A 23,298-nucleotide genomic window follows, 5' to 3' on the forward strand; every position below is an offset into this window, starting at 1 on the left:
TATAATGGCAGTGAGAATTTTTATAATCCCACTTTTAAAAATCTATGAGCGTTTTTATATATTCAGAAATAACCGAGATTAATAAAGGAATAAAACAATAGATATTTATTATGAAATAATAACAAAAGAAATAATAAAATACATAGAATGTTGGTCTTTTCGAATGCGGAAATACTACAACTCTTCTTTGGCCAGAAACTATTAACTCACTCGCTTATTTTCTTTACTGTTTCTTCGTTGTTTTTTTCTGATGTACACCCCATAGTCTTTCTTATCCCACTCATATTCGTACATACGCATTCGGCAATCCTTATCACTCTTTGTCCTATCTCTTGTTTCGTTGCTTATCTCACTCATGTTGCATTTCCATCTCACTTTCTCTCTCCCAATCTCAGTCCCTTCTCTACTTTTCATAAACAATGTACCTTACAAAGGATAGACCATACTTTATTCAACTCTCGATAAACTTACTTATCTCATACATGCATACACATAGGATTAGCAAGCTTTGGAACCTTCTACCTGTACGATATTATTTTTTTGTTTTCTTTTTTATCTTAATTCACAAATTAAATTTACCGATTAATGCAGTAACGTCGAGGAATGTAACTTGACCAGGTTTACGTTTGCATATATTTCTGAAAGGATCTGCAAACAAAATACTAGTTTGTAAAAAGGAAAAAACAAGGAAAATAAGGAGATCAAAGAAGAGGATGTTGCAAAGTTGGCGTGGCTCGTGTCTGATCGTTTTCCGTCTCCATATTCTTATATCCTAAGGTGCATTCTCGAGAGTATGTCATTGTCGCGGAACGTTATGAACGCGCGCTATCTTCTTGGTATGTAACGCGCCTGCGCCTTCGGGCGCCTTTATTTCTATTAAAATCATTATAAATCAGTGTTGCAATCGCACATACACACACCATACCTAACTTCGTGTCACCGTCATCCAACATTATGATCTCGATACGTTGAGAAAGAATGAAAAAGGAAAGAAGGAAGGAAGACAAATTTTAGTTTTTCATTTCTCTTCTTTCTAGTAAAATAGAAAAATAAAAAGTTTTCAAGATGTTCGAGGTAAATCCGACAAAAGAAAAGCGGGAACGCGTGTTATTTACTTGCTTACCGTTTCGTAATAAAAAATCTCACGAAGTTATGGCAACAATGGTTAAAACAATGGTGTCGCGTTCGATGGCAAAATCGTAGGGAAAGATGAATATCTGATATGAGAATTCGCGTCGTGTGAATGCGAACAATTCACGGCGAATGTAAGGAGCGACAAAGAGGACGATGTGCTATTCGTCGACGAAATGCGTATCCGTGTGCATGTTCGTTGTTTTATTAACAGGTCGCGATGGTGACAAAACACGTTGAGACTTGGTTAACTTGAATGAACCTTCGCGAAACGAAATCCTCAGGACGTTTATTTTCTTAATTTTTAAGAATGAGTCTGTATATATTGAAATTCTAAGGATTTCTCTATGTGCGAAGGAGGAAACTCTGATGTGAGTGAAAATCATAAGGTTATATAATTTGTAGAAATATCTTATAATTATCTGTCCTAGCATGTAAGTAGATACTATCTATGGGGAATGAGCTGGAGACCGAGCAAAGTCGAGAACGATGTATCTAAGAAGTTTCACTTTTGCAGGTTTCCTTCTCGTTGTTTCTTTAAGTAAAAAATTTTAATAAAAGTTTTCTTTCTTTGTAAATAAAACAACCCATTATTTAGTATAATTGTTCGATTAAATAAGTAAATAAAAAGGATTTAATATAATAAAAAGTATCACGAAAAGAAAGCAAAATGCGTTGGCTAGATTGAAAAGATTTACGAGTAGATAAGTACTTGTTTACATAAATAAAAAGGGATTGATTGATGAAAAGTAACGAAGGACAAATTGAAATGCGTTAACTTTATCGAATGTAATAAACATAAAATTTCGCGGTAAAAATATCGTTTTCTAATCTATAATCTTGGATGATAATAGAAAAACATTGATACTATTAATAACTCGAGCGAGCATATATATTTTCTTATGTTTTCTAAGGAATCATTCGGGAGTTTAAAAGTAACGTGGATCGGTATATTCGTAAATTTCGTCTTCGGTCTTCCATCGAGAAAAGAGAAGAGGTGCATCGTGAGAACGCATCGTCTTTGTAATAAGTAAAGAATATTTCCGTAAACAAAGCTCGATCCTTTCACCCGTCACCGTTGGATTTCCATTCGTCGTGCGTCCTAGTAGTACACGACAAAAGGAAAGAACAAGGGAGGATGAGAGAAGAACGAAAGGAAGAAACGCGAAGGACCGGTCCGGCACATCGCGAGAGTCTCTCTTTCTCTGCTTCTCTCTCTCTCTCTTTCTCTCTTTCTCTCTTTCTCTCTCTCTCTCTCTCTCTCTCTCTCTCTCTCTCTCTCTCTCTCTCTCTCTCTCTCTCTCTCTGTTTCTCTGGATATCTACCTTGGGATTTCTCTTGACTCTTACTTTCCAGAGGCATCCAACTCGCGCGCGCGAGCACGTCCTCCCACACAATCCAAAGAAAGACCAGATGACATAAGGCCTTTTGCACGAGGGAATACGTCGTTCCTTCGTAAAATTTATGAAGCTTTCTCTCGGCGGCGAGTAGCAAATAGCCCGCGAGTCCTCTCTTCTTTTTCTTATTTTACTACTACTACTACTACTATTATTACTATCTATTATTATTACTACTACTACTATTACTACTACCACTACTACCACTACTTTTCCTACTACTGCTACTCTTCCTTCTGCTTTTATTCCACGACGTCGATAATGTTCGTAGAGCTACGACGACGACGACGACGACGACGACGACGACGACGACGACGACAACGACGACGACGACGACGACGACGACGACGAAGACGATGACGATGACGACAATGACGAGGAGGACGAAGAAGCACCGACTGATACAAGGACGAGTCCTCTACGTCGACGAGAGAAAGAAAAAAAATTTTCTAAGGAAGCCTTTCACGATCTCTTTCCAACGAATATATTCCAGCGTGTACTATGACGTGATACATGACGTAGCCTACGATAATAATCATCAAAAGAAGTATACGTAGTCTCCTTATACCTTCTCTCTTTCTCTCTCTCTCTCTCTCTCTCTCCGTCTCTTTTTACTTGTAAAAAATGAAAAATAATTAAAAAAGGAAGAAAAAAGGAAGTTTCGAATAAAGAGAGACAATGAAAAAAGAAAGAAAGGGAGAACTTCTCTTCTTATCGAACCGTCCATCTGCATAATCTCTGTACGTTCGATAACCCATGACCATATAATTTATCGACGTTCGTTTCGTGTTGCTTGCGTTCCTTCTCTTTTTTCTTTGTTTTTCTTTTTTCTTTTTCTTTTTCTTTTCTTTTGCATCATCACGGAAAAGAAAGAAAGAAAGAAAGAAAGAGATGGATAAAAAGAGTAAGAGCGAGAGAATTTTCTTGCACATACGACTTACCCTCCTTCTCTTTCTTACTCTTACAAAACTTATTTACATTTACACGTGTAGCGTAGGTACACATTACAGTTGTACATTATTCGACCACGATATTTATTTTCTATGGCTTACTTACCTGCTTCGTCGTCTTCAACGTCATCGTCGTCGTCCTAGTCGTCGTCGTCGTCGTCGTCGTCGTCGTCGTCGTAGTCGTCGTAGTCATCGTAAACGTTGTAGTCGTTGTAATCGTCGTCGTTGAGAACAAACACCGACGATTTTTCTTGAGGTGGCATTTACGATATACAAGAAATTATCTTTCTTTATACGAGCGTTCTTATCAAGACAAGCAACAACTTTTCGAGACAATATACATTATACGGATTCATAATCGAACATCGAGATGGATTTTAGGATTTTCGGTCCGAGACAAGTAGCTATATCTTGTCATCGTACAATTGGAGTTAACGGCTTGTGCACGTAGACTAGTTTATACTCGTTTACAGGTCCTTGGATCATGGTTGAGACACTTTCATTTTTATTATCCTCTGTCAAATCATATTATTTATTATTTTACTATCTCAGATTTCTTACTTTTTTATTTTTATTTTATTTTTTGTTTTTATTTCTTTTTTTTTTCTTTTTCTTTTTTATTTAGAAAAGCGGTAAACGAGAGACAATGTTTCGTAACGATCGACATAAAGATGGAATTGAAGAGAAAGAGAAAGAGAGAGAGAGAGAGAGAGAGAGAGAGAGAGAGAGAGAGATGGAGAATATCCATTTTTTTCTTACACGCTTCGCCACGTTGCGGAATTTAAGCTTTATATCGATAGTCATAATTTTTCGTCTTACCAATATATCGAAAGACTCGATAAATTCGTTTGTTGGGTTCATGGAAAGTGACTAGTCGTCGTCATTTCATTGTTACGCTTCAACGGTCGCAGCATACAGTGCACAAGACACTATGATAGCTCTTATCGATACGCTTATTGTTGATTTCTCGTTTTACTTCTTTCTCTTTTCCAAGAGATCGTGAGTCACCTGTTACGCGTACGAATCGATTTGTTACTTCCTCCTTACGAACTATAGCATGCAGCGAGTCTAGTCGCATGGGCGTTTCTAGTGATGGTGTTCGGAGAATGTTTGGAAAGAATTTCGAAGAGAGCAAACCGGTGGACGGAGAAGTTATTTTACTCGACATATTTCTTGTTTGTCTTTTTTTTTGTTTTTTTTTTTTTCTTTTTAAATCCACTTTCTCTTTCTATCAGTATTCTACCTTATGACAGTCTCGAACGCACAGAAATAAGCAACAAATTATGACTATAAATTTTGTTTATACTGTAACACGGTAAAACGCGTTGATAAGCTTCCTGAAAAAGTAAGGAAGAAAAACTTTGGTTTGTTTACCCAGTAAATATTACCAAATTAACGAGCTACCTTCGAGTTGGGCGAACTGGTTTTTTGCGAAGGATTCATCGTGGTCCGTCGTATTCAGATGAGTGTATGGTTCGGCCTTGAGATGCTAGGGTCGTTGAACTACCGGACATGAGCACAGGTCCTTCATGGATACTTTGAAGCTCGAACGTCTTCGTGCCTTATCCTGCGTCGTCTCATCTCGCTTCATATAACTCGAACCCGTCTCGTTGATTCCGTGCCAGTTAGTTGCCGACTGCGCACAAGTATATATATATATGTGCATACATATGCATATGCATTGGATTGGAGTCGTGCCGTGCGCTCATCGAATCGTGAAATTCGATGTTGATTTACGTTACATATTCGCTTTGTTAACGGCATTAAGAGATCATCGATCTGGAATCGTTGATAAAAAAAAAGAAAAAATGATAAAAAAAAAATATATCTATCTATTTTATATTAAACTGAAACACTTTATTGGATTTTATGAGTCATTAAGAAATAGAAAAAAAAATGTTCACTTTAAAAATCATTTCAATTTACGTATATGAATCGTCGTCGTTTGTAAGATCACAGAAACCCCGTAAATCGCACCTGTTAAGTATTTTCAACTAATGAGTCGATTTTTCGTAAGCAATATTGCAAAGACGAAGGAAATGAAAAAAGAAGAAGATTAATAAGAATTATAAGAAGCGGTCGGACAAACAGGTGGGTAACGATCGAGTTCTGAGGTGGAATGATTAAACGTCCGCGACCTTGGAGCTATCCCAGATCTAAATCGAATTAATCTCTCCGCCATACCGAAACCCGTCCAGTCGGGTAATTATATTCGACAAGGAGAACGAAAAAAGAAGGAAAGAAAGGAGGAATGAAGGAAAAAAGTAAAAACTATTTTATCCCGCAAAAAGGGATAGAAGGTAAGATCGGCTATCGTCGGAAACTACTGAACGTATGTAACGATGTTAAATTGCTTAACGATTCCATAAGTTTGCCACTATTTGTCGACTTAAATTGCTTTAATCTATTGCCGATACACACGGTAGCGTATCGTATATCGTGGCTTCTGGTGGAAAGATTGGATCAAAAGTGAATCTCTTTGAGAATTATTGTTAAAGAATGAATTGCTTTAGTGATCTTAACTCTCTCTCTCTCTCTCTCTCTCTCCTCCTCTTTTTACCTTTTTGTAGTTCAAGAATACAATTCTCGACGAACGAGAAAAGCTTTTTACATGGCGTTACTTTTATCATGTAACCCTCTCAATGAGAAAATCATGTTTTTCAACACGAATAGAACGATGAAACGAATCAACTAGAATTTCGCACAATGCGAAAACGATTTGTCGGCTTTATATCGGGAGTTAGTTCTTGCGCTTAGTATTCATAAAAGAAATTCAAATCCCATTGTGTCAGGCACAAACGCATGCTGCAGCAGTAAGCGAACTAGCAATAGGCAGTAGGGCACTGGCGATCACCATCAGGCGAACCGTTCGTCCTTTTCTTCCTACTTCTTTTTCTTTTTCTTTTCCTTTTCCTCTTCTCTTCTACTTCGAAGTATGTTCTATCTACGAGCAATTGGTCACGATAGCGGCAACGGAACTCGCGAAGGAAGGTAGTAGCTCGTAGTTCTGGACTTCTGGATTGCAGCGGACAATACCTATACGTCAAGGCGGCATGAGTTACAGACTGGCCGGTTCGTCGAACGCGCTTAGAACTCCAATCCCCGTTCTTCGATAAATATATCTATAGTATATACATACGTATGTATATATTATATATATATATATATATATATATATATGTATATGTACAAAAGTATATCCACGTATAGTGGACTTATCGGATATACCGTACATTCGTTACGTCCAAAAGAAAGACAGGGACGAAGTAGAGAAAGCATATTTATTGTGTTCCAAGATTAGGTCTCTTTCGAACGACTTAATATCGTACCAACGGGAGAAAGATATAAAATGTGCTATACGAATAGTACGTTTGAGAAGAAGGAGATAACGTAACACGCATAACGTTACAATCCTGGTTGTTGAATAATTGGAATAGATTATATCTGATAATGATAAGAAATATGCAAAAGTGTGGGGAAGAGAGAAATTTCTGAAGAAAGAGGAAAAGAAAAAGAATGAGAGAAGGAGGGAGAAATAGGGAATAGGGACTAAGCGTAAAATATTTGGAAAATGCGTATTTATCGTTGTATCGTTCTCTAAAATGCACAGTCGATCTGATAATTGGAGAGGCGGTGGTCGACTCTGGAGCATAGCCATCGTCGTTGGATGCTGGAGTCAAGTTTGTTGCTTGTTCACTCGGAGGACGCGCGCTCTCTTCTCGCTCGATCGCGTACTACCTCCACCAAGCTTTGAAAGAGTTGGAGCCGGTTTCGCGCATTGCTACCGTACTAAAATATTGTTCACCGTGGGTGGCTTTATGGTCTTCGCTGATCTAAGACCCTTTCCGATTCCTTCCCTTGTCAGATACAAACTTATTGATAGTTCCACCGTTCGCAGTCTGGCTCGTTCTGGCTCGAGCAGGGGCTATCTTCTTCGGTATGCCGTTCGCTATTATCGCGCAAAGAAAAAGATAGAGAAAGAGTGGGAGAGAGAAAGTGCATTCGTGAGAGTGCATTGGGATAGGGTGGGCTTGATGGAACGTAAAGGTAGACAGAGAGAGAGAGAGAGAGAGAGAGAGAAAGAGAGAAAGAGTGAGAGAGAGCAAAACGTTTATCGATGTTACGGAACGATGAGTTTACCTTGAATATAACTTTCGATAATATCATAAATTTATGAAAGCTAACTAACCGACGAAAGAATCCAACTTATGTTCTTTCAATCGCTAAATAGTGCTTTATGATTCAGACATTCGATGATCTTTCAATTTTCTGTTTGAAATTTCGTTAGTAATCAGTTAAATGACAGATTTTAAATCAGGTTTGATCGTAGCTGAAAAGAAATTGAATTTACGTCCTTGATCCGTAGTCCTTTATAGTCGCGTTTTTCGAAGTTTCTCCACCGGCTTTTTTTTTGATCTATCGATATATTAGCGCGAACGATCTGTAGCTCTCCGAGACGAACATCGTCGCACATTAGCGGCAGTATTGTTCGATGAATGTTAATCGAAAGGATTTTAAAACCATACTGGATAGATTTATAAATCGTCGACAGTCCACGTTATAAGCATTGTATATTTTTTACGTTTCTTTTTCTTCTTGATTTCTACTTTTTTGTTTTTTTTTTTTATATTTATTTTTTGTCGTTTTTTATATTCTTCTTTTGATACGATTGCAATATATACCAGGTAGAAAATTAATTTCGAACTGCGTCTCTTGCCTGTTGATTCGTTCGTTCGTTTGTTCGTTCGTTCTTTCGTTCATTTGCTTGCTTGCTTACCCGTCAGTCTGTCCGATCGTTCTGCCGTTACACGGTCACTAATGCGCGAGCGCTTGATTATGCCTTCGGGCGAGAAAGACGTATGGCATCGATTTCATTTGGACCTCGAAAGACTATCCCCGAGGTAAAGAGCGAGTCTAACGGTTGACCTTCGGCTACGAAGTACCGTGAATATGTTCGTTCCTCGTATGAGTTTTGCAGTTTGCATTTAACGTTCAAACGATCGACGACACGCGCATCGATTTTCTCGTAGGAAAAAAGTGCTTTGCTCGATAATTAACGTAATAGGTCGTAAATCTTCGTCGTTGAAAATGAATACGGAATAAAGATTTACCTTTTCGAAGATAGAAAGTACCGATTAATCTATGTAATTGAAACGCAAATTTTCTATAATTTGAAAGTATAAAAGTCACTGTCACCATGAAATTGCTTCCTATCGATATCTTTCGTCGTTATTTTTCTCTATTACCTTTTATTTCTCTTCTTTTATTTCTTTTTCTTTCTTTCTTTTTTTATCAATTTAACGTTTCTTACTAAACTAAGCTCCTTTAATATTCGTAGTTCTTAGTTCGACAGCTATTTCAAAGCGATAGGACATTAATAACATTTATCGTATGGGATATATGCATGCGTGCGTGCATTTAACGAAGCTATGTAAGTACTTACTCGGCTAAACGTTGAGAGAAGTTGACGGCCCTGCGACGAGAGAATCGCGTGACACGCGGCATCGCTCTTATTCCTTACTACGTACTATCCTTCGAGCGCTCTAGTACGTCGAGTGATAAACGATCGTACGCGAATAGGTGAGCAACGAACGAACGAACGAACGAACGAACGAACGAACGAACGAACGAACGAACGAACGAACGAACGAACGAACGAACGAACGAACGAACGAACGAACGAACGAACGAACGAACGAACGAACGAACGAACGAACGAACGAACGAACGAACGAACGAACGAACGAACGAACGAACGAACGAACGAACGAACGAACGAACGAACGAACGAACGAACGAACGAACGAACGAACGAACGAACGAACGAACGAACGAACGAACGAACGAACGAACGAACGAACGAACGAACGAACGAACGAACGAACGAACGAACGAACGAACGAACGAACGAACGAACGAACGAACGAACGAACGAACGAACGAACGAACGAACGAACGAACGAACGAACGAACGAACGAACGAACGAACGAACGAACGAACGAACGAACGAACGAACGAACGAACGAACGAACGAACGAACGAACGAACGAACGAACGAACGAACGAACGAACGAACGAACGAACGAACGAACGAACGAACGAACGAACGAACGAACGAACGAACGAACGAACGAACGAACGAACGAACGAACGAACGAACGAACGAACGAACGAACGAACGAACGAACGAACGAACGAACGAACGAACGAACGAACGAACGAACGAACGAACGAACGAACGAACGAACGAACGAACGAACGAACGAACGAACGAACGAACGAACGAACGAACGAACGAACGAACGAACGAACGAACGAACGAACGAACGAACGAACGAACGAACGAACGAACGAACGAACGAACGAACGAACGAACGAACGAACGAACGAACGAACGAACGAACGAACGAACGAACGAACGAACGAACGAACGAACGAACGAACGAACGAACGAACGAACGAACGAACGAACGAACGAACGAACGAACGAACGAACGAACGAACGAACGAACGAACGAACGAACGAACGAACGAACGAACGAACGAACGAACGAACGAACGAACGAACGAACGAACGAACGAACGAACGAACGAACGAACGAACGAACGAACGAACGAACGAACGAACGAACGAACGAACGAACGAACGAACGAACGAACGAACGAACGAACGAACGAACGAACGAACGAACGAACGAACGAACGAACGAACGAACGAACGAACGAACGAACGAACGAACGAACGAACGAACGAACGAACGAACGAACGAACGAACGAACGAACGAACGAACGAACGAACGAACGAACGAACGAACGAACGAACGAACGAACGAACGAACGAACGAACGAACGAACGAACGAACGAACGAAAAGGAAGAAGTGGAAGGAACGGATCCTGCAAAGGCGCGCCCGCCGATTTTTGCCAGAGCGCCTCGCGGCTCTCGTATTTTCGCTCGAAGTTATTTATGATCGGCCATTATACGATGGTAAGATACGTGTTTCTTAAATAATTTATACGTTGCACGCCTGCTTTCTTCATGTGTACGCAAACACCTTATAAACGCGTTATACCTTTGCGCCTGGGAAATCGACGATCCTTGATCGACGATTTAATCGAAACGCACGACATCTGTGCTTCTATCTACGTCGAACATGGATGAAATATCACATTGAGATAAACTTTATCTCGTCTGCCGAACAACACTTCTAAGAGAGTCCCTTCCTTTCTTCCTACCGACGACGTCGAAATAGGCGTATACCTTTCCAGATTGCAAATTACCTTTACGGCCGATTATTATACGAGCAAATGAAAGAGTAAATTTAGTTACGAGAGAGAGAGAGAGAGAGGGATAGAGAGAGAGAGAGACAGAGAGAGAGAGAGGGAGAGAGAGAGAAAAAGAGAGAGAGAAAGAAAGATAGAGACAGAGAGACTGTAAGAGAAAGAGAGAAAGACAGACAGAGAGAGTGTGAGATAAAGAGAGAGAGAGAGAGTGATAGAGTATCGATTGATAATAGGGACGAACGATGCTTCTCGATTTTCTTTAAGATTTATAGCTTCTTCTTCAAGTTTTTTGCTTTTTCTCTCTTTTATTTCTTCTTCTACGTAAATCGGAAAGGGTAACTCTTCTATGAAAAAAAGGAAAGATAGATAAGTCGTAGTTTGTTCTTGAGTAAACATTAATGTATATACAAGATGATAGAAAAAAGGATCCGATATTTCAAGAACTTATAATACTCACTGAGATGAATAAAAAATTAAATGCATCATAATTAAATTGTATCCTAAAATCAACTTTTTCGATGTAAATTAACTTATATTATTTATATGTGTTCGATATCGTGATTATCTTGGCAACATGATTTACAAAAATTGAATATACATTTTCTTAGAAATATATTAATTCAAGGTTATCAACATAAGTTTATTGTGAAAATAAGTAAAAACTATTACTAATGCAATAATGGAATATGTGTATATTAAGTTTATTGCCAAGAGATTTTATTAATATATATATATATATATATATATATATATATATATATATATATATATATATATATTAATAAAAATATTAATATATATATATTAATTTTAATATATATTTACATAATATATATATATATATTATGTAAATATATATTAAATAAACAAATATAATATATATATATATATATATATATATATATATATATATATATTCGTAATGCTCAAGTAATTAACTTTTCAACTAGTAATTAACTTTTCAATTACATTCGATATGTTCCTACGGGGCGTGATTCAGTCCACGTAACGAAGGTAAACTTACCCATACGAAACGTATATTTCCGAGAATGGAAGTGAACGAGAGAACATTAGAGAAGACAGAGAGAAAGACGGATACTAAGAGAGACAAACTGCTATATAGGAAGAACGAATAAGGAAAGAGCAGGAAAAGAGGAAAGGGATAAACGTTCAGAAAGAGCAACAGGACGAGGGATTATTCGATTAGACTTTTTGCTGTGGTTACCTTTGGTTTAACAGTAACAGAGTCCGTAACAGGCTCACTGTTTTATAACATCTTGCGCGAGAACACGTGTAACTCTACGTCCGGCTTGCTATTCGTTCAAATAATCTCAATGGTTGTTTTCTCTTTCTCTTGCTTTCTCAAGCATAGGAAAATACGAACATTGATCGAGAGGAGTATAGATAAAGAGCAGAGTAATCATTATGCGGTTATCGTAGATATTTTTTATTGGTGCGATTGCTTTTTCTTTTCCCATCTACTCGTTTGGTTTCTTGTTTTTTTTTCTTTTTTCCATTTATTTTCAGGACATTCTTAGCTAATCGCCTTAACTCGATCGAATTCTCGTTGATTTTCATGGAATCAAGATCCTTTCGTAAATCTCGATTTATTAACTTTTCGAGAGCGTAAAACCGGTAGAGACATTTTTACAAAAGTGAAAATCTCAATGGTTGGCAGAGTACGTCAATTTATCGTTCCACTTTCTAACGACTTGTAGAACGATTGATCGATCGCATAATGTATCGTCTCTATTTACGTCCTACTCCTTTTGGTTCATTTTATTACCACTTAACTTTCTTCTCGATTCGTAGACACTTTGCACAGGAAATTTTGTGGAAATGTCAGTTAACGACCGAGACGATAGAATCGCAAGAAGAAAAAAAAACAAAAAAAAAAAGAAGAACAAAAAGGTTCGCTTCCGTTCTTTGTATTTTACCGGACGAGACGAAAAGAGATTCATTCCCTTTAGCGAGTTCGAAAGCAGTGAGATAATCGAACGTTGCTTTTTAAGCAAACCACCCTGTATATAAGAGTGTTTCTGGCACAGCGGGATAGTGAGAGTTGAAAGAACGTTTCCCTGTACGACCGAGAGCAATGAAATACTCGATCATTTCCATATAATACAACTTCGAATCATCTGAGGATTGATATATACACGCGCTTCGATGATGCCACGTAGAAATCTCTTAATAATGTCGTTGTGTCTCGTCAATTGCGAATAGATTACGTTAATTTCCAAGTTGAGTAAAACAAAAGAGAACATTTTTTTTTTTTTAATATTACAAAAAATATACAATATTAATGTTTCGTGGGTCGTAAGCTTTATGTCAAATAATATCGTACAAAAAGTAAGAGATTCAATTATTTTTAGATTCGTTATGATCGTCTTGGAGAAGCATAATATCTGTGGAAGTTTACAAAACATACGAAAATTTTGACTATTAAAAGACTGAAATGAAGCTATTAGGCAACTTAACAACGACACATACTACTTAAAGTAGTTAGACAGTTATCCCGTCACGTTCAATTTATAATTCGCTAGTTTGCGATCCATGTATGCCCGGAATCTCTATTTAAGAGTTTGATCGATCTGTTATTTCGGTAAGATAACTTGTCTCGTTTTGCGAACGATTCAGGTTTGTTATTATTTATGCGTCAAACGGATTAAACGTCGCTTTTATCGATTTTTTAACCTTCAAATCGGATTTTCTTCCATTTTATAATCGTTCTTATGTAATTATAGAGATTAGATAATGTACAACTTATTATTACGTATAAACTTTATGCAAAGTAGCGTAATGTTCTTGAAACATTAATTACATGTTCATTTTAATCGTATTTGTTCTTTTCAACGGAAAACGAAAAGGGAGTTAAGTTGACGTAAGTCGAAGAAAGATTCTGCGGACGTTTCTCTCAAGGTGAAGGATACTTAAGTCGCCTAAGAGTCGTAGGTCATCTCCATTATATCGGAATTTTGCCAGCGAGAGGTTAGTGCCAAGAGCATGGACCTTAACCATTGGCTCGACAGCCGTGCACGACGATCACAATAGTTATTAACCTCGGTTAGGTCGTCACGGAGTTACCGCGAGTGGTGCACACGTCGACTCCGAGAACTTTTTTATTGACGAGCGGTTACTCGTGTCGTCGACTTCGCTTGCATCTTACCTTCATTTACTGTTGCCTTCAGCTCGTATAAATGCATTCCATGGATGATCGCGTGTCGATGGAAAGTCGTCAATTTGATCGATCGGTGAAAATTTCTCGGATTTTGGTAACTCATGCGTGACGTTTTCTTTTTTTCCGTAATATCTTGTTTAACTCTTACGACCTATCATGAATTATTGCCTCGAGTTAATTTTTTTACATTTATAACAAAATTTATTTTGTCGACAATATTCTCATTCTACAAATAGGTCCGATTAAATAAACAAAGAAATTAGTGTTACCAGATCTGACATTTTTGTATAACATACAAACAAAATTCATGTGGGATGAAATTTAACGAATATAACTCGTGATAACCTTTGTGGAATTTAACTCAAAAGTTAAAAGTTAAATTGAAATTAAAAAGACAGAAAGAATATCTTGAACGTAAGAAGAAATACAGAGATCCGTGATATTCCCCCCCTCTCTGTCTCTTTCTCTTTCTCTCTCTCTCTCTCTCTCTCTTTCGGACTTTTTCAAAGAAGAAGAGAATCGAAGAGAAGGATTTCACGTCGTTCTCTTGAGTACTTGGTTCGTTTGTACGTTCGTTTATACGTTCGTTCGTTGCTTCTTAGCCTCGAGGCTATCGATGGGGCCCAGTCCTTCGGCAAACGATATATCAGAACCGAAAGATCGGGGCAGGTGAGCAGCGCGTTGCGCCTTACCAATACACTCCCTCGTAATACCGTGTCCTACGTACATACATACATAACTACGGAGTAGAATATCCGCGCCTCGCGGATAACACGCGCGAGCGCACCATCTCGTATACTCTCTAACACGACGCCTTAACAACGCAATTTATCAAACGCTCCTTTCATCCGAACCGTTCTACGTAGCAATTAACGTGTCCATCGCGGGAACATCGTATTTTAAGCTTTATGGCATTGCTACGCCCATACAAAATTCACTAGGCGTAGTCTACCCTTTGTTTTTTATATCCTTATTCCCTTTTTCATTTTTTACTTCTTTCTTCCATTTCTTTTCCTTCATCTTGGTATTCTTTGCTAATCTTCTTATAGCTTTACTTAGATATCAGATAGTACAGAGAGTACGGACTAAGTCATATCTTTTTCTCTTTGAGAGATATTAAAAAAAAACAAAAAAAAAGAAATGGGATATAAAGAAAAACCATAAAAGGATAAAACCATAAAGGTAACTAGATCTATCCGTTCGTTTCTATGGATTAAAATAAAAATTTTGTCTCTTCCTTCAATAAAAACGTTCGTCGTTTTAATCGTAAATAGAGCAACCAAGAGAGGATTCTTACCACCTTCGTTTCCGTAAGCGAAGGATACACCTATTAAACCTTTAATTGCGCCATATCTTATCCATTTTAGCTAGAACAAAACGGTATTCGTAAAGTTCTTCAGATAAGTTTTCATCCTGGTATTGAATAGCACGTAAGAGAAAAAGAGAAAGAAAGGAAGAGAGAGAGGGAGAGAGAGAGAGAGAGAGAGAGAGAGAGAGAGAGAGAGAGAGAGAGAGATAGTACCCACGCTTTTCTCTGTTAGAGCGACGAAATAAATTGATGCCCTGTTTTACAGTGCGACGAAGGCGCAGCGTTTACAAAGGTGCAGCACATCGTCTAACGTTCGACCAACCTCTATCTCTTTCTCTTCCAGTTTAGGATCGACGGCCATTAAGCGGTACGCTTCGAGAGGAAACATACTTTAGACATTAACATTGCAGTCGTTTAGCGTCGGTGCGCGTTCGGAGAAAGATTTTTAGCATCTTCTACGAGCTCACGCTCCATTCCTTCTAATGGCGCCCCATGCCAAAGGACAATGAGAAACGAAGATAGAGAAAGAGAGAGAAAGAAAAAGAAAGAGAGAAGCAAAAAGAGAATCTTGTATTCGAACGCATTGAATTCCTATCGCATCCGTTCTCTTGATTCTTCTTTTTCTTCATCTTTCTCTCTCTCTCTCTTTCTTTCTTTTTCTTTTTCTTTTTCTTTTTCTTTTTTTTTTAGACATGATCGCGTAAACGTTATCAATGAGAAAGGCACTTCGTTCCTGGATTCCTACTTAACGCGTCCACGACTCACCAATTACCGAGTTTATTCTGTGGACGCGAGGACTCCATGAAAACTGGGATTTCATGAGGGAGCGTTTGCTAGGTTAGTGCAATTACTTCGAACCTCGATTTACTCTCCTAGCCATGCACGAACGGTACTCATGGAACGATAGAACGCTTTTACGCGTGGACGACATTTCCTTTTGATTTCAAATAGATCACGATTATCATTAAAAATGATTTTTCGATGTTCAAATAAGCGAATATATGTGGATTTGAAAAATTCAAATTTTCTTTTATTTTTCTTTTTTTCTTTTCTTATTTTAGAAATAATTATTGAAAACAAGATATCTTTCTTTTTTTTTAGGATTAAACGTTAATGGGAAATTTAAGATCCCTTTTAGATAGTTTACTTTACACGAACATTTAGGATATTTCAAGGGAGCTCGAACTCCACCTTAATCCAATTCAGAATGATCGGCATCCCGAGATCGTCGATGCTGCTGCGCTCATCGTCCTCTAAAACGCTCTCCTCTAAAGCTATAAGATAGGTATTTGCATTTTCCCGCGACAAAGCGTATATATCGTTTACTATGACTTTTTAAAAAGGTTCAGGAATGACTGGTTGTACAGAGCTATCAAGAAAGCTTCGATTTACTCGATTGCTTCGAGTCGTTATCTCCTACGCTTTTCTAAAGATTCAAGATGTACCTTAGTCTTCTCATTTTTACGATCTTTATTAACGACGATCATTAACTATCCGCAGAATCATAACGGTTCGATTTTATCGAGTAGCTTGTGTTTTAACGAGGTACTTCGAGCATACACATACACACACAAAGAAAAAGGGTTTTCGATCACAACATCGATACAGTGGGTCCAAGGAGGTCCTCGTTTGTTGTGTCTTTGGAATCGAGCATTATCCGCATTGCCGAAACAGATTTCGGCCGAGGTAGACTCATGGATGAACTCAAACCTTCAAAAAGGTTTGGTCCGAGAAGAATGTTAACGAATCGCAGAATCCTGAATCGAATAACGTCGTTGTGTCGGCCGTACGATCGGTGGTGTTCGATGGGTGCTGTTTGCCTCTTCCCCTCCCCCCTCCATTCGCCTCGTTCTTGCATCTCTCTTTTGATTCCTTTATTCTTCTTTCTTGCGAGTCGCTGAAGGAGTCGCTGAATAAGAAGCGTACATACGTCTTGACATGTAAGGTCGTCGAACTTTCGAACGTTCGAATCCTTCTTCGTGATTCGATGATGCCAATGGATACGGATGATGGTGGTAGTGGTAATACTCGTACGCGGAAAGAAAAGAGAATATAAGTGGTATACGAAGAGAAACACAAAGTAGTAACCGGGAACCATTGAGAGCGTTCATGTTGTCTCCAAAACTTACTCAGATAAGGTTGATAACCTCTCTCGGGCAAGGACCAGAAGAAAAAACTCGCCTTTCGATTCAATATAGAATGTATAGCGGGTTATACGTCCAATGTACGTTTTCTCTCTTATACCATCCTTCTTTCTCTTTTTCTCTTCGTTAGCTTTTTTCTACCCCACCCAACAACATCTCTCGTAATTCCCACACGTGCACAATTTTTTGATAAACAAGCGTCGAACGAGGAGAAATGTAAATCTTAAATCTTACTTGATAAACTATAAACTCGTTTTATTATATCTACAATAATCATCGATTAATACCGAATATTTTTGAAAAAATATCGAGGTATCTTCTGTAGTATCTGAAAAAAAATGAATTATCGTAGATGTTCTCTTATGAATACTCCTACGAAAGTGGAATATTTCAAATCGTTGCATTAAATGGAAACACATGTGGGACGATTCATTTATTGTGATTCTAAATACTCGATATATTTCTTTCCCTCTCTCTCTTTCTCTCTCTTTCTCTATCTTATTCTTTTCTTACACATTGTCTCATGTTCTCTCATGTATCCGGTTATCCACGATTGTAACGAGAGTTCTCCCGATATCTATCGAGTCGTCTCTTTACTACTACCCTTGACCATAGACACGAATCCGATTGGCATTGCTCTCTCGCGGAAAATAAAGTTATTGTTTATGTACGACAGCGAGATATTTAACGACCGGACCGACTATATCTCGGTAATACCGGCACAATATAATTAGCATAACCAGACGCGCGTACCCGCGCGAGGATCTACTCAGCATGATCCCCCTTTGCGTATTACTTTCTTTGAAACGATCGAGAGAGAGAGAAAGAGAGAGAGAGATAGAGAGAGAAAGAGAGAGAGAGAGAGAGAGAGAGCGTTTTCCCACATCTTCTCCAAGTATTTTCTTCCCCACCTCCGTATGTTCGGGCGTAAAGAGATCTTGGGATGGAACGATTCGATCGCGAAATGCGGATCATTACGCCAAATCGAGTCGTATGCATTCGTGGCACTCGGTCGATACTTATTATCTCTCTCTCTCTCTCTCTCTCTCTCTCTCTTTCTTTCTCTCTGTCTCTTCTATATTCAATAAATTCCATGACGAACGAAACGTAAAAGGAAGGAAAATCCTGTTTGCTATTCGTTTCTTTTTTCTTTGGTAGAAATTCCTTCCTCTCCTCTCTTCTTTTCTTTCTGTTTTCTTTTTTTGTTCTCTGTATTTTGCATTCATTTTTTTCTTCTTTATTTTCTTTTTTATCTCTTCATCTGCACCTTTCAAAATAAAAGATAACTTTTGCTTTTCTACCTCGTCTAGCTTGTTTAAGCATTTGCCGCAAGTTATGCAGGAATTCGCGGTTCATATTACGTGGTACGCAATTTCTGGTCAAAGGTTCTTCACGGAAAAGAAGTATTCATTTTTTCTTTTTCTATTTTTTTTCCAATCGTCAGAGAGACGCGTGATGGTGCCGATCAGCCCGATATCGCGTGTTATCGATTGGTAACGCCTGCTTTGCTTCAGTAGGTAACTGTAACTTGATAGATGGACGGATGAACGATCGGCATTCGATCGTGTATCATAGACGCGGGAACGTAAAAGTTAGCTCGAGGGGGGATCGAATCCTAACAGGATGTTCCCATGCCGATAGTAGTCACCTTTTTCCATTTCACCTTTTCATTTTCTATGTGAAAAAGGAAAAGAAAAAAAAAAAGAAGAAAAAAATAAAAAAAAGTTAAAAAGAAAAAAAAATGAACTCACGAGAATGTCTTACGGGATAACCGTAAACCTGGATATCTGTGAACATTACGCTTTCGAACTTCTCTTTATCGGATAAGAACGATAAGAGCTCTCGTAGTAAAGCTTATTTCCTCATTGACTTGGTAAAACCAAGTTTTTATCGTTAACTCGAATCCCTCCATTATTCATGTTCGAACTCTAAGGCGGAATTAACGAAACTCGATAAGGTATGCAAACATCTTAAATGCCATTCGAGAATAATATCGTCCAAGAAGATCTAACGATGGATTCCATGTCTTTCGAACGTCAAAGAAGAATCTATTTTAAGTCTAACTATCGTTCTTCTTTGAACGTTAACAGCAGTCGTTCCAACTAATGATGTATCGCTAAACTCTAGACGGAAATAAACGCGCGAGGAAGCTCATTATGCCACGACGCGTTATGTATCATTTCGAAGAGTGGTCCACTCCACCATGAGGATTTCGTTCAGACCATATGGTGAAGTAACGATGGGAAAACATACGGCAAAGCAGTACCGTTGCACTTTGATGCATGATCTAACATCGAACGTACATTCTCGTTGTATCGGCAGGTTACTGGTCAGTAGTACATATTGAAGAGGATCTTTGCTAAAGCTAGAACATATATTTATCTATATGTATATATATATATATATATATATATATATATATATGTATGCGTACATATATATATATATATATATATATATATATGTGAGTATGTGTGTTCATGTTTGTGCGTGTGTGTATATATATGTATATGTATATCGTTGAAGATGAAGTTATATGCATTCGCATAAGTATAGATTGTAAATATCAAGCACTCAAATATATATTTCTAACAAATTCTACGAGCGTGCCGCTAGGAAGGGCAACGGTGCGAATCGATAATAAGGAAAAATTTTCCTATGTGCGTTCTCGAATAGAATTTATGGTATGAGATTTTCCAGCACCATCTTAACAGAGAACATACGATACTCTTTATACGATTATAAATTCAGTGCGATAAGGGTTCATTCGCTATAAATTAGAAATAGTATTAAAAGAGTTATTCATACATCGTTTAACAACGACATAAATATAAGTACTTTGTGTAAATCTTTCGTCATAATTCTTCGAACGATTGGTTCTTGATATACAGATATACGCGAACAGTATACGTAATTCTGATAGCCTTTGGAATATTTTCCCTATCGATTAAATTAGTCATCGTTTTGTCTAAAATTTGATTATTCATCAAACAATGACGTCACGTAACGTATACTTGTTCCGTAACGACTTACGTGTATTTGGGTGATGACGATGGCGACGACGACACAACGACGACGATTAATAAAACACTCGCTTACGCGCACGCGTACGCACACATGCATAACGTTGGTCGATACGTGCTCTCATGTGTGTCAAGGAGCACAGGTTTTCCCAGACCGCATTCCATGATGGAAAAAAAAAGAAAAGAAGTTAAATGTATCGTATTGCACAATGTCTCCTTACACACTCATCTCTCTGTATTTTGCATTCGTTAAACTCCTAGGTTGAATCTTGTATTTTTGATCTAATAAGAAAGATCGAAAGATCTATGGAATGATCGTATCGTTCAACGAACAAATTTTACCGTAAGGTGCCACCTGATCGAAGCCAAGAATAATAATAAGAGTTTGTACGAAAGTGTTATTCATTTACAATAGAGTATCCTAGAAGTATATGTCAAACTGATTAGGAGGATCACGTTGTGTCGATCAGTCAAGAAATAAAAAATAAGTATGGAGGCACGTGTCCTTTGGACGAATCCGTTATCTAAAGACGTGACCTATGCCTTAGTAGTAGTACTAGTAGTAGTAGTAATAGTGGTAATGGTGGTGGTGGTGGTGGTGGTGGTGGTGATAGTAATAGTAGTAGTAGTCTTGGTCTTCGTTATTGTTGTCATCTTCTTCATAGGATAAGAAATTAGAGGAGAAGAGATAGGAGGAAAAGCCAAGGATCAATGAGCGATCGCTTCTTGGAAGCTGGGATTATGCACGTAGCGCTATGCATAATGCACTCTATCGGCTTATAGTAGTGACTCATAACGGTTCCTCCTCGCATACTAGTGACCTGCAACCGTACTTCGATGAAAGCCTCCTAGTCCACCTTCTCTTCATCTTTCTTCTCTTTCCTATTTCTAAGTTTTCTTTCGTAAAGTTCAAAAGGTAATGAGATTACGGATCTTATCTGTCTTCTTATAGATCAATCGGATAACGCCTTTTGTTCGTTCGTTCGTTTGAAGATTCCAACAGTACTTCCTTATTGTTAGAAAAAAATTCGATCTGTATTAATATATTGTTAACATTTCATAACGCCATGTTACTTTGTAGTTACACATTTATCAATGTATATATATTTATCAATATATATATATATATATGTATGTTGTTACTTCATATCAAAAGTATCAAGTTACAAGTTATACTCAATATAATATAATATTATTACATTAGCATAAGTAATATTATAACTTAAATATTATATAATATTTGTGTAAATGGAACCAAACAAAATTGGTTCGTAGATGATTAGTACGCATGAACAAGATAATGTTCTATCGCTATTCAATTTGTTCGACAATGTCTTGGTATAAAATAAATCAATCACTTTAATCTACACGTAAAGATCAAAGTGAGGTATTCCAAAAAGAGAAATTACACGAAGTGGGCGTTTAATGATTCAAGGCTGAATCGATTCGAAGACCAGTTAGGATATCTGTCGTTAAATGAAAAAAAAAAAAGAAAGGAACTCGTGTCAATAAATTTTGAGAGACACTGTAGGCTTACCTTTCGGTAAGATTTTGCGTAAGGAATGGAATACGTAACGATGGTTCGAGGCAAGGGTTCTCGATCGAGGTGATTCGAAGAAAGGTATTGCATGAGGCGATAGGATCACGATCGAGTTCTTACATTAGTCGCGACGCTTTCATGTTACAACCCGCCGTGATAGATGTGAATCAAGACGTATGATGGGTTGACGAGGATGACGATGAGAAATGTAATAGTAGTAGTAGTAGTAGTAGTAGTGGTAGTAGTAATTGTAATAGTAGTAGTAGTAATAGTAGTAATAGTAATAGCAGTAGTAGTAATAGTAATAGTAGTAATAGTAATAGTAGTGATAGTAGTAATAGTAATAGTAGTATTGGTGATAGTAATAGTGATAGTAGTGGTAGTAGTAGAAAAAGAAGAAAAAAGAATGAAAGACTCGTTTCGATCCCTCATATTCCCTTTTTGCTTATCTGAATTTCTCCGTTCAGACGTCCGCCTAATTCGATGTACTCGCGGTAAACGAACTCGCTCTTTCTATCCCTGTTTCTTTCTATTTCTCTCTCTCTCTCTCTCTTTCGACGTCCGGTCCGATCGTCCACCGCCTTGTCGTTCTCTTCTCGTCGTCCAATCTCTTCTCCTTTACTTTTTTTTTTCTCCGCGTCGTATCCGCGGTCCTTCGTCAGATTCGCCGATTAAGATAAGGGACAGGCTGTAGAAGGCCCAAAGGATATCTCGTAAGGGCCAGTCCACCTCTTTCTCTATCTCTTTCTCTCTTTCTGTCTTTCTCTTGCTCCGTCTTTTTTATTTCTATCTCTTTTTCTCTTCGGGCTGGTGCAACGAAGGTTGCCCGAGGTGAGCAACCTTATTTGGCGTGCCGGCTTACCGTCTTTTCAAAGAGTAGCAATGTCTCTAAATATCTCGCAAATTCAAACAAGTATCTTATTCCATGTTGCGGCGTCTCTCTCTCTCTCTCTCTCTCTCTCTCTCTCTCTTTTTCTCTTTTGCATGTTCAAAATAATTTTCATCGGTGACTCATCGCCTTCACTATTTTAAAGTGATACAGTCGATAAAATGTATCTCCTTGATTGATCGACAATTAAAACCTAATCGGGATTTGTCGATGTTACTTTTCGAAAAATACGAAAGTATAGGAGAGATCGGGTTCTTCGTTAGGTAAGATTAATCGAAACCCTCTCCTTTCTATCAACGAGATCGTTTTATAGAAGGATCTGTCGAGGATTACACGCATTCTTCTTTGAAACGCATACTTTCTTATTCGCTTTGTACACATCTCCTATACCTGACTATGGGAGAATTTTATTTCAAACGACAAAGGTCGAGTAGGCGTCTGGGGACATCATTT

General features: G+C 38.1%; 1 long non-coding RNA gene across 1 annotated transcript; it reads right to left on the bottom strand.

Moving 5' to 3' along the window:
* Positions 1 to 1,870: 1,870 nt before the first annotated feature.
* LOC124946432 lies at positions 1,871 to 9,159 on the bottom strand. Its single transcript, XR_007100053.1, has 3 exons — positions 8,922 to 9,159; positions 4,883 to 5,114; positions 1,871 to 4,815 (listed from the first exon to the last, which is right to left on the bottom strand). It is a non-coding gene; the product is annotated as an uncharacterized LOC124946432 (long non-coding RNA).
* Positions 9,160 to 23,298: the final 14,139 nt, after the last annotated feature.

Source organism: Vespa velutina, chromosome 2 (genome assembly GCF_912470025.1).
Source record: "Vespa velutina chromosome 2, iVesVel2.1, whole genome shotgun sequence".
NCBI lineage: Eukaryota > Metazoa > Arthropoda > Insecta > Hymenoptera > Vespidae > Vespa > Vespa velutina.